The following is a 13,088-nucleotide window of genomic DNA, read 5'->3' as shown; positions in this document are numbered from 1 at the left end:
TTGAAAATCCCCTGGACTGCAAGGAGATCCAACCAGCCCATCCTAAAGGAAATCAGTCCTGAATATTCATTGGAAGGACTGATGTTTAAGCTCCAATACTTTGGCCACCTGATGCGAAGAGCTGACTCCTTGGAAAAGATCCTGATGCTGGGAAAGACTGAGGGCAGGAGGAGAAGGGGACGACAGAGGATGAGATGGTTGGATGACATCACCAACTCGATGGACATGAGTTTGGGTGGACTCCAGGAGTTGGTGATGGACAGGGAGGCCTGGTGTGCTGCAGTCCATGGGGTCGTAAAGAGTCGGACACAACTGATTAACTGAACGGGACTGAAACCTTAACCTATAAAAGTCTTTCAAAAAAAAAAAAACGGGGGGGTGGGGCTTCCCTGGTGGTCCAGTGGTTAAGAATCTGCCTTGCGCTGCATGGGAAACGGGTTCAATCCCTGGCCAGGGAAGACCCCCCAGGCCACAGAGCAACTAAGCCCGAGGGCCACAAGTACTGAGCTCCTGAGCTGCAACTACTGAAGCCCGAGCACCCTATAGGCCATACTCTGCCACAAGAGACGCCACCGCGACGAGAAACTTCAGCACTGCCGTGAAGAGCAGCCCTGCCCGCTGGAACAAGAGCAAGCCGGCACGAAGCTACAACGACCCATCGCAGCCAAAAAACTGCAACCAATTAAAAAAATAAAGCCACCGTCACCACTGAAGCAGTCTTCCTCTTCCACATGAGAATCCGCACACACGAGACGTGGGGGAGGCTTCACGGCTAGCTCCTTAACGCCTCCGACCCGACGCCTGAGGACACACACACAAGCCCGAGGCGGGACTCACCTGGCCAACACGCCAGGCCAAGGCTTGTCCTAAGAGAACACGCCGTTTCTCACTTGACCACAGACAGTGAAATGACGACCCAAGGCAGAATGTAGGTCAGCAACCACACAGAATCACAGCTGTAGGAATTTTATTTCTACGACAAGCGAATGCAGGCACAAGTGGGTATTTTTAGCCTGCCTTATGGCCCCAGTATTAACCCACTGGGAAAACCACTGCCTCAAAAAGGCCAAGTCCAGTTTTTGAAACTCAAGACATGACCTATGAATACACGGAACATGTTCAATGTCTCTCCGCGGGACAGCTGGAAAGTCTCTGAATGCGGCCCTCCAAAAAATGTCCCACCTCAACTGACCTCACAGCAAGGACTGCCCGGCACAGGAAGAGAGTAAATCCCAGGCACCTAAGACAAGACACCTGACATTTTTTCACTATGTTCTCTTCCAAGTATTAAGAAGCTCTAAGTGTGGCTTTTCCTTGCTTTTGATGATATGCACGGTGCAGAACGATTCTCAGGAAAACACACTGGCCCGAGTGTTCAGTTAACTAGCTCAGTCACGTCTGACTCTCTGGGACCCCATGGACTGCAGCACACCAGGCCTCCCTGTCCATCACCAACTCCCGGAGCTTGCTCAAGCTCATGTCCATCAAATCAGTGACGCCATCCAACCATCTCATCCTCTGTCGTCCCCTTCTCCTCCCGTCTTCAATCTTTCCCAGCATCAGAACCTTTTCCAAGGAGTCAGCTCTTTGTATCAAGTGGCCAAAGGTATTGGAGTTTCAGCTTCATCATCAGTCCTTCCAATGAATATTCAGGACTGATCTCCTTTAGGATGGACTGGTTGGATCTCCTTGCAGTCCAAGGGATTCTCAAGAGTCTTCTCCAACACCACAGTTCAAATGCATCAATTCTTAGGCGCTCAGCTTTCTTTATGGCCCAACTTTCACGTTCCATACATGACTATTGGGAAAACCATAGCTCTGACTAGATGAACATTTGTCAACAAAGTAATGTCTCTGCTTTTTAATCTAGGTTGATCAGAGCTTTTCTTCCAAGGAGCAAGCATGTTTTAATATCATGGCTGCAGTCACCATCTGCAATGATTCTGGAGCCCCAAAAAATAAAGTCTGCCACTGTTTCCCCATCTATTTGCCATGAAGTGAAGCCATGATCTTAATTTTCTGAATGCTGAGTTTTAAACCAGCTTTTTCATTCTCCTCTTTCACTTTCATCAAGAGGCTCTTCAGTTCCTCTTCACTTTCTGCCATAAAGGTGGTGCACATGAGGTTATTGATACTTCTCTGGCAATCTTCATTCCACTTTGTGCTTTATCCAGCCGGGCATTTAGCATAATGTACTCTGATGTGAGAACTGGACTATAAAGAAAGCTAAGTGTCGAAGAATTGATGCTTTTGAACTGTGGTGTTGGAGAAGACTCTTGAGAATCCCTTGGACTGCAAGGAGATCCAACCAGTCCATCCTAAAGGAGGTCAGTCCTGAGTGTTCACTGAAAGGACTGATGTTGAAGCTGTAACTCCAATACTTTGACCACCTGATGCAAAGAGCTGACTCATGTGAAAAGACCCTGATGCTGGAAAGATTGAAGGAGGGAGAAGGGGACGGCAGAGGATGAGATGACTCAATGGACATGAGTTTGACTAAACTCTGGGAGTTGGTGATGGACAGAGAGGCCTGGCGTGCTGCAGTCCATGGGGTTGCAGAGATTCAGACACAACTGAGCGACTTCCCTTTCACTTTTCACCCTGATTCTGGAGGTGCTGGTTACAGACATTTCAGCATGCAGAAATTCATACGCCATCATATAGTAAATCTGGGAACCACACAGAGCATATATGTGTCTATATATAGCATGCATGTGCGTGTGTGTGTGTGTGCGCGCGCGCGCGCGTACACACGCGCATGTGTGCATACGCCAGCCCTGAAATTTAACTCAAGGAGGGAGAAAAAGACAGGAGAAGCAAGCAGGCAATTGCTGGAGACCATCGGAACTAACAGAGACATAGAATTCTTGTTATTACTGGATGTTTCCACAGCCACTCCCAACTTCAGAGGAGACGTAAGCACAGCGGGCTCCAAGCATGATGATAACCCCGTCTGCTAACACAACAAGCCTGAGAAATAAATTTTATTTTCTCTCTCTCTCTCTCTCTCTCTCTCTCTCTCTCTCGCCATGAGAAAACTAAGGCCGGGGGAGGTCACCGATGTGCCCAAAGGCGACATCGGTGCATGGGGAGCTGGCCTCAAACCGGATTTCCTTCAGACCCTGCCCTCTGACCTCCAGGACCACCAGGAGGTCACAAGGCCCCCAACCCGGGTGTGTCTGGCACTCCCCTGGGGCTCCCAGACGAAGGCGCTTCAGGCTGGGGACCCCAGTGCACACAGGGACCAGACTCTGGGTGCCAGGGGTGGTCCCCCCCAGTGCACGTCCACAGACCCGCTGCCCCCCAGCCCTTGCCCACTAATCCAGCAAGTCACAGGAGAGGGGGCCCCATCACCCCGCCCTCCAGAGCACCCCCAGTGGTGGAGGTCGCCCCCCAGTCCAGGTTAACCCACGCAGCCCTGGGCCCTGGGAAGGTCTGAAAACAGCCGACAGGTGCTGGGTTTCCCCCGGGCCAGATAAATACCCAAAGTCCCCAGAAGCTGACTGAGAGTGAGACCTGGGCAAATCTGCAGTGACATCGGCAAAACCCACAGGAAGGAGCGCGGTGCAGGTGTGTGAGCCCCGAGGGCTCTGAAAAGACTGGGCTTGAAGCCAGAACTGGGGGGGAACTGGGGATGAACACAGCCCAGCCCCTTGAGTCCCTCCAGCTTCTGTGGTCCCCAAAGGCCATCCGGCTGGCCACCTCCTCCTGTGTACCCTTGTCTTCACTTCCTTCGGAAGCATCCTAAAACGGCCTGCGAGGACCACAGCACCCGATGCCTACCTTGTCCCACCATCCCACTGGCCCCCAGACCAAAACAGGACTCAGGACTCAACAGCGCCGGGTCCTTCTCTGGCGTGGCTCTGTGCCAACAAGCACCGTGAGAGGGGACCCAACACCCGTGGGTCCACCAGGGAGACCACCATCCCCTTGCCCCTGACACGTGACAGCCACAGATGTCTCCAGATGCTGCCAAACACTGTAGGGGACAGAGTGCCCGAACTAAGGACCACGAGTTGACGACGAGCTTCCCACGTCCGAACGCTGAAGACACTGCTTCCATATGCAAACATATCCTCTGCCTTCACCTGCTAAGACTTCTGTTTCTCTTCAACCTGTGAGCCAAAGCTTCAAGGCTCCTTTCCACCTACCAAGAGCAAACCTGAGCCGTGGAAATGGTACCCGACTTTCTGCAAAAGATGGAAATAGTCTCCCCTCTGTTTCCAAGTTCTCTGTCTTCAACATGCAAGCCAAAGCTTCATGACTCCTTTCCACCCACCAAGAGCAAACCAAGAGCCATGGAAGTGGTACCCAACTTCCGGAGTAAGACGGAAATAATCTCCCCTCTGTTTCCGAGTGTAAGTTTGCTCCAAGTTAATTTTTTTCAATGTCTTCCAGTTCACACCTGCATCCTTCTATCTGGCAGAGGATTCCCAGGAAATATCTGATGGCGGTGATCACACACAAAGGGCCTGCAGGAGGCCACCCCCTCTGCGAGCTGACACCCACCTGACGTCAAGTTTCTGGGGAGCACATTCGTGACTCCCTGCATTTTTTTCTCCCCAAGGTTTTAAACTCACTTTCTCCCTTTCCCTTTAAAAAAGCACGTGAACTCCGTCTGTCGCTTTCCACATCCAGCTCTTCTTTTGGTTTGGCTGGTGGTGTGGCCAGGGCCATCCACTTGGTCCAGCCTCATGGGAAGGAGGGATGGGGTGAGAGGGCCAGCCCCAAGGGGACAACGGGCATCCAGTTACTTCCTTCACACTAAAAATAGTTATGGAAAAAAAAAAGATTTATCATCTTTCCAACTTAGACATGTTTACAAAACGACTTGAGTCTTGCCTCCAGATTGAACGCTATTTTTTAAGTGTCTCGGTGCTGAAAGAGGAACAGCTTATTACTGCAGGTCACGTACTTTTCTAAAGGAAAAGCAGGAGAGAACTGCAAGGTGTGGGGACACCACATCTGGGGGTCTCACTTCCGTGGACAGGGCGATCGGGCTGGTCCCCCGGCTAGGGTCAGGCCTGGCGATGCTCCTGGATGAGAGCTGGACAAGCGGGCATCCCCAGGGTTGGGGCGAGGAGCCCTCCTCCCCAACGGGTCACTGAGGGAGACTGTGAATTCCTGATGCTCAGGACCTAGGTAAGATGCCACCTCTGGGTCTGGCTTCCCCCTGCTGGAACCCGTTTCGCGACTCTGGAAGAGAAATCATCATGACTGTCCCGGGTGTCTCAAAGGCCGACAGCTCTTGAGATGAAAGCAAGACTAAAGTCAAATGGCACAACGGGGCCATCTGGGAAGTCACCTCTCTCCCAGAAGCAAAATTGGGTTTTCACCCCTCCCTCCTGATTTACAAATAAAATTTCTAATCCGTGGCTATTAAAAAAAAAAAAGCAAGATTATGCAAAGAATACATCAACTAAGGAATTAAAAATAACCACCGTTCAGCCACTTGTTAAAAACATGTTGACCGTCATGAAGTCTCATCTGTAGGAAGGATTCCTTGTCAGCCTTCTTGATACAGAAGATTTTGCCTTCAAGACGTTAAAACTTAGGACATAAACTTGGCGAGGAAAGGGGGACGTATCAGATACGGCCTCTCAATCAGCTACATGGGGCCACACTGTTGGCAACACCTTGAGAGCCCAAAGGATGTTGGCCACAACACACTCGGGCAGGCAACGTGGGGACTGGCTTCGCAGGGTTTTTCAGAAAGGGAAACTGAGGCCCTTTTTCCAAAGTTGAATCCTCACAAAGACTCCCGCTTGGGAGTCTTGGTTTTCTAATTCAGGAGCGATCCACATCGCCTCAATCTTAAAACCGCAGCCGTCAATCTCACTGAAATCACTTTCCCAGGTGACGCGCTAGCTGAAATGGGTTTTGTTCTGTTTCAAAAGGTCTACCAGTAAACTGTCTAAAACTCTTAGAGCCTCTCTCCTCCTCCCACAAGGAGCAGACTAACTCTTTACTGTTTTCTTTTTTGCTTCCCTGCTGGCTCAGATGATAAAGTATCTGCATGCAATGCGGGAGACCAGGGTTCGATCCCTGGGTTGGGAAGATCCCCTGGAGGAGGAAATGGCAATCCACTCCAGTACTCTTGCCTAGAGGATCCCATGGACTGAGGGGCCTGGTGGGCTACAGTCCATGGGGTCGAAAAGAGTCGGATACGACTGAGCGACTTCAGTTTCTTTAAGGATCCTTACTTGTAGTAACTACAGAATCCGTGTGTGTTAATTTACTTCAGTCGTGTCCGGCTCTTTGCAACCCCATGGACTGTAGCCCACCAGGCTCCTCTGTCCATGGGACCCTCCAGGCAAGAGTACTGGAGTGGGTTGCCATTTCCTCCTCCAGGGGATCTTCCCAACCCAGGGATCGAACCTGAGTCTCCTGCATTGCAGGCAGGCTCTTTACCACTGAGCCACCAAGGAAGTCCAACAGCAGAGCACCACTCCCAAATTGGACTTTCTTCAAGTTCTGCACTGTTGCAATATGTATATAACCCCCAGTTATACACATCTATTGAGTATCTGAATTATGGACAGAGCAGTGAAACAACAGAACTGGGCATTTTAGTAACACCACCACTATTAAGTGAATTTTAATTAACCGGAATCTAAAAATGCCCAGGCAGGTAGAGGCTACCACACCAGATAATTAAGCTATGGACAAAACAATGCTTCCACTGTGATTGACCTTTGGTGATTTGTTGTTGAGAAATCTAGGTTTATATAGAGAGAGGCAGTTCAACGTTAAGATTCCGTGTGGGGGAGAAAAAGCATGTGTCTCTGTAATTTAACAAGCCAGGCTCCAAACGGGAACATTCAACCCATGTCAACACAGGAAGACAAAATAACACTATGCTTCAGAGCTGGGTTTCCGGAATCAAACAATCTTCCCTCCACCATAGATTAGCAAAGTCAGTGTCTTCTACAGCTGAATGGAAATAATAATTGCGCACACAGGGCGTTAACTGCCTGTAAAAGCCTCAGTGCGTGGCATTCGAGTAACCAAAGGACGATGAATCTATCTGCACCAGAGCAACAGTGAAAATTTACAGGCAAGCTCAATGTTTTCAAAAAAAACTTACACATAACAGTTCCTCCTCTCTGCCCCTGCACTACCCAACGAGTACCGTGATCTCGGTTCCCGTTTTTTAGTTTTACACATATAGCAAATGACACTCGGAAAACTGGCAGGACTTCAAGGTCAATGGCGGAGCAGAACGGCAGGGTGGGCTGGTTTCATTAGTTAAGGCCAGATGGGGGACAAAGGTTGCTTTTCCAGCAAAAGCAGTTTTACATGTCCCCACAGAGCCGGACTCAGGGGCTCTATACCCGTCTTTGGCCGCCTAGCACTGAGAGCTCCAAACCTCCCACCCAGGTACATTCAGGAAGTCAGCAGGGATGAGAACACGGACACTCCTCTGGTTCAAAGGGGATTTCTGCAGGCACTTTAACTAAAAACACTCCCATTTACAGGAGGGACAGACTCAGGCTCCAGGGGTGAAATTCCAATGATGGGGAGCGGGGGAGCTGATGATACCTGGAGTGCCTAAGCCCTGGAATAAGAGCAGAGCCAACCGCCCCACTTCGCAGAGCACCAAATAAAAAACACCTTAAGAGTCTTCACGGACTGTTCCACAGGTGTGTGTTCACTTAAGGAACTTCACATGGACTGATCCTTCAGGGGCCATGTTAAGACGTGGGTCAAGGGATGGGACTTCAAACTTTCATTTCCGGATTCGCTATCCAGCTGGGTGGTAGTCCGCGGCAATCTGCAGCACATCTGAGATATCTGAACATCCCTGTCACACGACAAGCGTCTTCAAGTCTCAATGGTTTCCATAATCGACATCTCCCCCACCCCCACCCGATCGCTGTCTTTTCTAGGAACGGCTAAACTTTCCAGAAGATTTTCCACCATCTGCTACCGCCGAGGCCACCGATCCGGCTGGACTTAACCGGACCCTCCCCGGCCATCACCAGCCCCCGCCCCCGCCCCAGGCTGGAGTCCCGCCCCTCGCCTTCCAGGTTAACCCAGGGGCTCAGGCTGCGCGTCTGGATAGAAAAACATCCAAGGCAGCTCAAGCCACATGTGCCAAAAGCAAGCGAGAGCCCAAACCGCAGCAGAAGGAATAGGGGAAACGGATTTCTATTTCTTTGGGGGCTCCGCTCTACAACATCGGCGACAGGAGGGGGAAAAAATAAAGAACAACAACAACACACCTCGGACTTTTTAACTTCGTGGAATTTGCAGTGGACTCGGAGGAAGGCCAGGCCGTGCTTAAAACCATCCTGGGCGCGGGCCACGCACGTGAAGTCCCAGCGCCCGGGGAGGGGGGGGGGCCTCTAGCGACCCCCAAGTGTCACAGTCCCCGGCGACCTCCGGTGGCCCCCGACCCCCACGAAGGCGCGCCTGACTCCATTCCGAGCAACGGCCACCCCCACCGCCGTGGGCGAGGTCCCCTCGGGAGGGTGGCGGTGGCGGGGTGGGGGCGGGAGGAAGCACCGCCTGGCACGCGGATCTCGGGGCACCCCTCCCCCCCAGACCCGACGCAACAGGTCTACAGCCGCTCCCCCCCCCAGGGCGCGCTCTGTAGATCGCCCAGAGACGCCCCCCAACCCACCCAAGTGGTCCCCACCCTGTTTTCCTCGCTCGGGCCGGGGTGGGTGGCAGGGGGCGCAAGTTGGGGAGGGGCTCCCCACTTCCTGACAGTTTCCGCGCCGCAGAAACTGAAGCGCCGCGGGCCCGCGCTGCCTCGCCCGCCACTCAGCGGCCCTGCGCGCGCCGCCGCCGCGCGTCCCCCGGGGTCCTGGCCCTCGCCCCCCAGGGGGGCGATGAATGGGGCTCCCCTCCCCCATGAGGGGGGTCCCCGCGGCCGCGCAGGTTCGCCGGGCCAGCCCCGGGCCCGGCAGACAAAAGCAGCACCGGGAAGACCAATGGAGCGCTCCCCACCCCCACCCCCTCGCCAAAACTTACCGGTCACCTCCCCCCTCCCCAAAACAAAGAAGCTTCCCCTTCCCCCCGCCCCGCTCCAGTCTCCGCCCGCCCCCCCCCCCAACCCCCGACGCGCCGGCACTTTGGGGGAGCGGCCCCATCGGGGTATTGTTCAGCCTGCAGGGAGCGCGCGCAGCACCCCAGCCCGAGCCCCCGGGGGACACTTGGGGAAGCTGGGCTCCCCCTCTCCACTGCACCCCCGCCCCCTACCGGAGACGGGGGTCCCCGGGCGGCCGGGCTGACCTCTCAGAGGGCGGGAATGAGCTGGGCCCGGGCCTCCCCCCAAGCCCGAGCGAGAGAAGTTTCCGCAGCGCGCCCGGCCCGGGCCGAGCCCCGCGCGCGCACTCACCTCGCCCCGAGCCGCGCAACTTGTGTCCGGCGCCGCCGCTCCGAGCCTGCGCCCCGCCGGCCGCCGCCGCCGCCGCCGAGCCCGGGCCGCGCCGCGGCCGCCGAGGGCCCGGCGCCCGGAGCCGCCGCGCGCCGCCCCCCCCCCGGGCCGCCCCCGCCCCGCGCCCGCGCCCCCCGCCGCCGCCGAGTCCCCGAGACGCGCGGGCGCTGGAAAGTTTCGGGTGCCGAATGGCGGCGAGAGCGCTGCGGCGGCGGCGGCGGCGGGGCGGGGGCGCGGGCGGCTCCTCGCTCCCGAGCGCGGAGGACGGGGCGGGCGGGGGTGGGGGGGAAACGGCGGCGGCGGGAGAGGGCGGGACGCGGGAGGGACCGGCGCGGCCAGTGACCTCCGCTGGGGAGCGGCCGCCGGAACGCCGACCCCGGCCGGGAGGACGGCCCCGGGCGCCGCCCCCAGCCTGCGCCCGCCCCACCGCCGCCGGGGGAGGGGAGCCCGGGGCCCCTGCGCGCTCCCACACCCGGGGCCCCCCATCGCCCTCCCCCATCACCCCCCTACGGCCCCCAGTGTGCGCCCTCCCCCACCGCCCGGGGCCCCTGCACGCTCCCCCACCTGGGCCCCCCCATCGCCCTCCCCCACGCCCAAAGAGGCCTAGTCCCAGGCCAGCCCCTCCCCCACGGCCCCCAGCCTGCCCCCTCCCCCACCGCCCGGGGAGGGGAGCTCGGGTCGCCTGCACCCTCCCCCACGCCCAAAGGGGCCGCGTCCCAGGCCAGCCCCTCCCCCATGGCCCCAAGCCTGCCCCCTCCCCCACCGCCCGGGGAAGGGGAGCCCGTGTCCCCTCCCCATCACCCTCCCCCACGCCCAAAGGGGCCGCGTCCCAGTCCAGCCCCCCTCCCCCACGGCCCCCAGCCTGCCCCCTCCCCCACCGCCCGGGGAAGGGGAGCCCGGGTCCCCTGCCCCCTCCCCCACGCCCAAAGGGGCCGCGTCCCAGTCCAGCCCCCCTCCCCCACGGCCCCCAGCCTGCCCTTTCCCCCACCGCCGGGGAAGGGGAGCCCGGGTCCCCTCCCCATCACCCTCCCCCACGCCCAAAGGGGCCGCGTCCCAGTCCAGCCCCCCTCCCCCACGGCCCCCAGCCTGCCCTCTCCCCCACCGCCGGGGAAGGGGAGCCCGGGTCCCCTCCCCATCACCCTCCCCCACGCCCAAAGGGGCCGCGTCCCAGGCCAGCCCCTCCCCCACGGAGGATAGGGACACCCCCCACACACACCCAGGCTTGCCCTTCCCCCACGGCGCCGGGGGGGTGAGAGCCCCGGCCTCGCCCCCACGGCCTCTGGGGGGGAGACTGGCGTCCCAATCCAGCCCCTCGCCCACGGAGGGGGACTCTCTAATCCTACCCTGTCCCTCACTCCCCCCTCCCCGCCACGCCTGGGGTGGGTGAGGGGAACCCGGGCCTTTTCCCTCCTCTCTGCTAACCTTGTCCCAACCCCGTGGCCTCCGTGGGGAGGGGGGTGCGCAGCAGGAAACTCCGGCCTACCCCCCACCCAGTCCCAAACCCATTATCCAGGAGGGGACAGGAACCGGGTCGCCACCCCGTGGTCTCCGGGGGGGAGGGGGGCAGGGAGACAGGGCCGCCCTCCCCCAGCTCAAAGATGAACCCCCCTCCCCGAACCTGCCTGAGGGTGCCAGCCCCCTCCAAGTCGCCAGCCGAGAGGACACCCCCAACCCTGGTCTCTTCCCCTTCCCCCCAAAAGTGGGGGTTCCAGTGAAGCCTCCACCTTTGCAAAAATCTCTAGCAGGGAAGGCGCCTGGGGAAGAAGAAACTCAAGACACACTGGGGTGGACGCCAGGAGCTGGGGTGTGAGGGCTCCAGGCGGGGATTTGGGGGGGCGTGGTGGTAGAACCGGGACCCCGAGGCCTTCTCACCCGTCCCCACCCCCACCTCCAGCCGCAGGCCGCACAACCTGGGACATTTGCAAAGCTGTTTGCTGTTGCCATAGCTGACTCGGTGAACCCAAGGCCCCAGGTTGCTTTCTCCCCCTCCGGGTTGGTGACAACTGCCCACCACGCGTGACCTCAATTCGCTGAAACAAACACGCGCGCGCTGCACACGCACCCCAGCACCTTGGATGTCCGCTTTGGCGAATATTTTCAAGTAAGCCGGCCCCTCCCTTTGGTGCCTAACGAGTTTGGGTTTTGTTTTTTTTTTTTTTTTTGCCCTAAAGAGCCCAGGACACTCAGCATTTTGCACTGTAACCTCGCTTGCTCCTTTCTGGGACACTGGGCCGTTTGTTGTTCCTGACCGTGTGGGGAGGGGTGGCGAGGTGACTTTTTTTTTTTTAAGGGGCTGATCCTCCATTCCAAAAGGCGGCCTCAAAATGACGTTGCCGAATATTGCTGTAAAACGTCAATGATTTCAAACGACGGTGACTGCACCATTATTCGAGCACCCCAATAAAAAAAAAAAAAAAAAGACACTTACACGGTCTCCATAATTGTGAATCAGCAGAATAGATTCTGCCCTTCTTTTCTACCGGTTGCCATTCAAGCCTCTCCCCACCCCCACCACACACATACACACACACAGACACACACAAAAGGACGTGGCGGGGCCTTGCCTCCAGCCTGCCCGGCCTGGCTCCCAGGGCTTGTGAGGACTGAGGCTGAGGTCTTTTCATGCAATCGGAAAAAAAAAAAACCAAGGCTATGCAACAGAAAACCCGGGCAGGCAAGCGCGCCTGATGCAACTCTGCGGGTTACACGTGCTTCCCTTCCCCCCACCGCCCGCTGGTGGGAGCGCTGCGTTTTTTTCCGCCTGTAGGGTCACATTGCGGTTGATTGATTTCTCCTTTCGCCTTGCTCAGTCATTCAGATTTGGAAAGTAAATAACAAGTTGACATCATTACCGCGCTCCGCTCTACGGGGACGTCGGCCCTCGGCTACCGCACACTCTCGAGTAGCCGCGCAGCCAAACCTGGCCCTCTCGGGTTTGCCATCGCTAGCTGCTCGTCGGGAGCTACTTGGAAATTCCGAACCGAACCGGACGAGGAAAAAGGCTTCTTTTGTATATTTTGATGGCTTGGCAGATGCCACTCACTTTTAAAGTTTGGGAAAGTGGGGGAAATCCTCGCTCCCTCCTACGCCTCAGCGTGGCCGGTTTTTGCAGCTGATCTGGCTCAGCTGGTAAAGAGTCCGGCTGCAATACGGTTGACCTGGGTTCGATCCCTGGGTCGGGAAGGTCTCCTGGAGAAAGGGAAGGGAAAGACTACCCACTCCAGTATTCTGGCCTGGAGAATTCCATGGACTGTATAATCCATGGGGTCGCAGACATTCGGACAGGACTGAGCGACTTTTCACTTGCTTCTAACTAACAATGAAAGGGAGCTTGAAGTCCTTCGTTCCTGTTTGATCGGCTCCCAACAATCCCAGGGGTCTTCTTAGAAGTAACGACTGGAGCACCTTTATCAGAGAGTCCTAGGAGACCCCAGGGACTTTGTAAGACCCCAGATAGGAAAGGCCACCCCCTACGTTTACCATAGTAACACTGAAATCCCACTTTCTGAATGCTAGATGGGTGGTAGGTAGGTGGTAAATTAGACTATTATATTTAATCTGGCTTTCAGATTTTTCAAATGGTGGAAGAAAAAAGCACATTGAAGTCGAGCAGGAAAGGAGCTAGTGCATTCTCACAAGGGTATAAAGGCTACTGTGGAGGCCTCAGCAGCAGTGATTTCCACAGTTATCCACTGCACAATAT

General features: G+C 56.6%; 1 protein-coding gene across 3 annotated transcripts in view; it reads right to left on the bottom strand.

Annotated features, from left to right (window-relative positions):
- The window catches only part of TBL1X (transducin beta like 1 X-linked), a 244,451-nt gene extending 234,956 nt beyond the window's left edge, over positions 1–9,495 (bottom strand). For 2 of the 3 annotated variants that reach the window (XM_065915107.1, XM_065915109.1), the window contains exon 1: positions 9,347–9,495. The gene's annotated coding sequence lies outside the window, so the exon portion shown is untranslated. Of the gene's footprint in view, positions 1–7,614; positions 7,634–9,346 lie in introns of those variants that run through there. The other variant, XM_065915108.1, reaches the window with a different exon arrangement.
- Between the last annotated feature and the right edge of the window lie 3,593 nt (positions 9,496–13,088).

The sequence above is a fragment of the Muntiacus reevesi genome, chromosome X (assembly GCF_963930625.1).
Source record: "Muntiacus reevesi chromosome X, mMunRee1.1, whole genome shotgun sequence".
In the NCBI taxonomy this organism is placed as follows: domain Eukaryota; kingdom Metazoa; phylum Chordata; class Mammalia; order Artiodactyla; family Cervidae; genus Muntiacus; species Muntiacus reevesi.
This window is presented reverse-complemented; position numbering and strand designations above follow the sequence as displayed.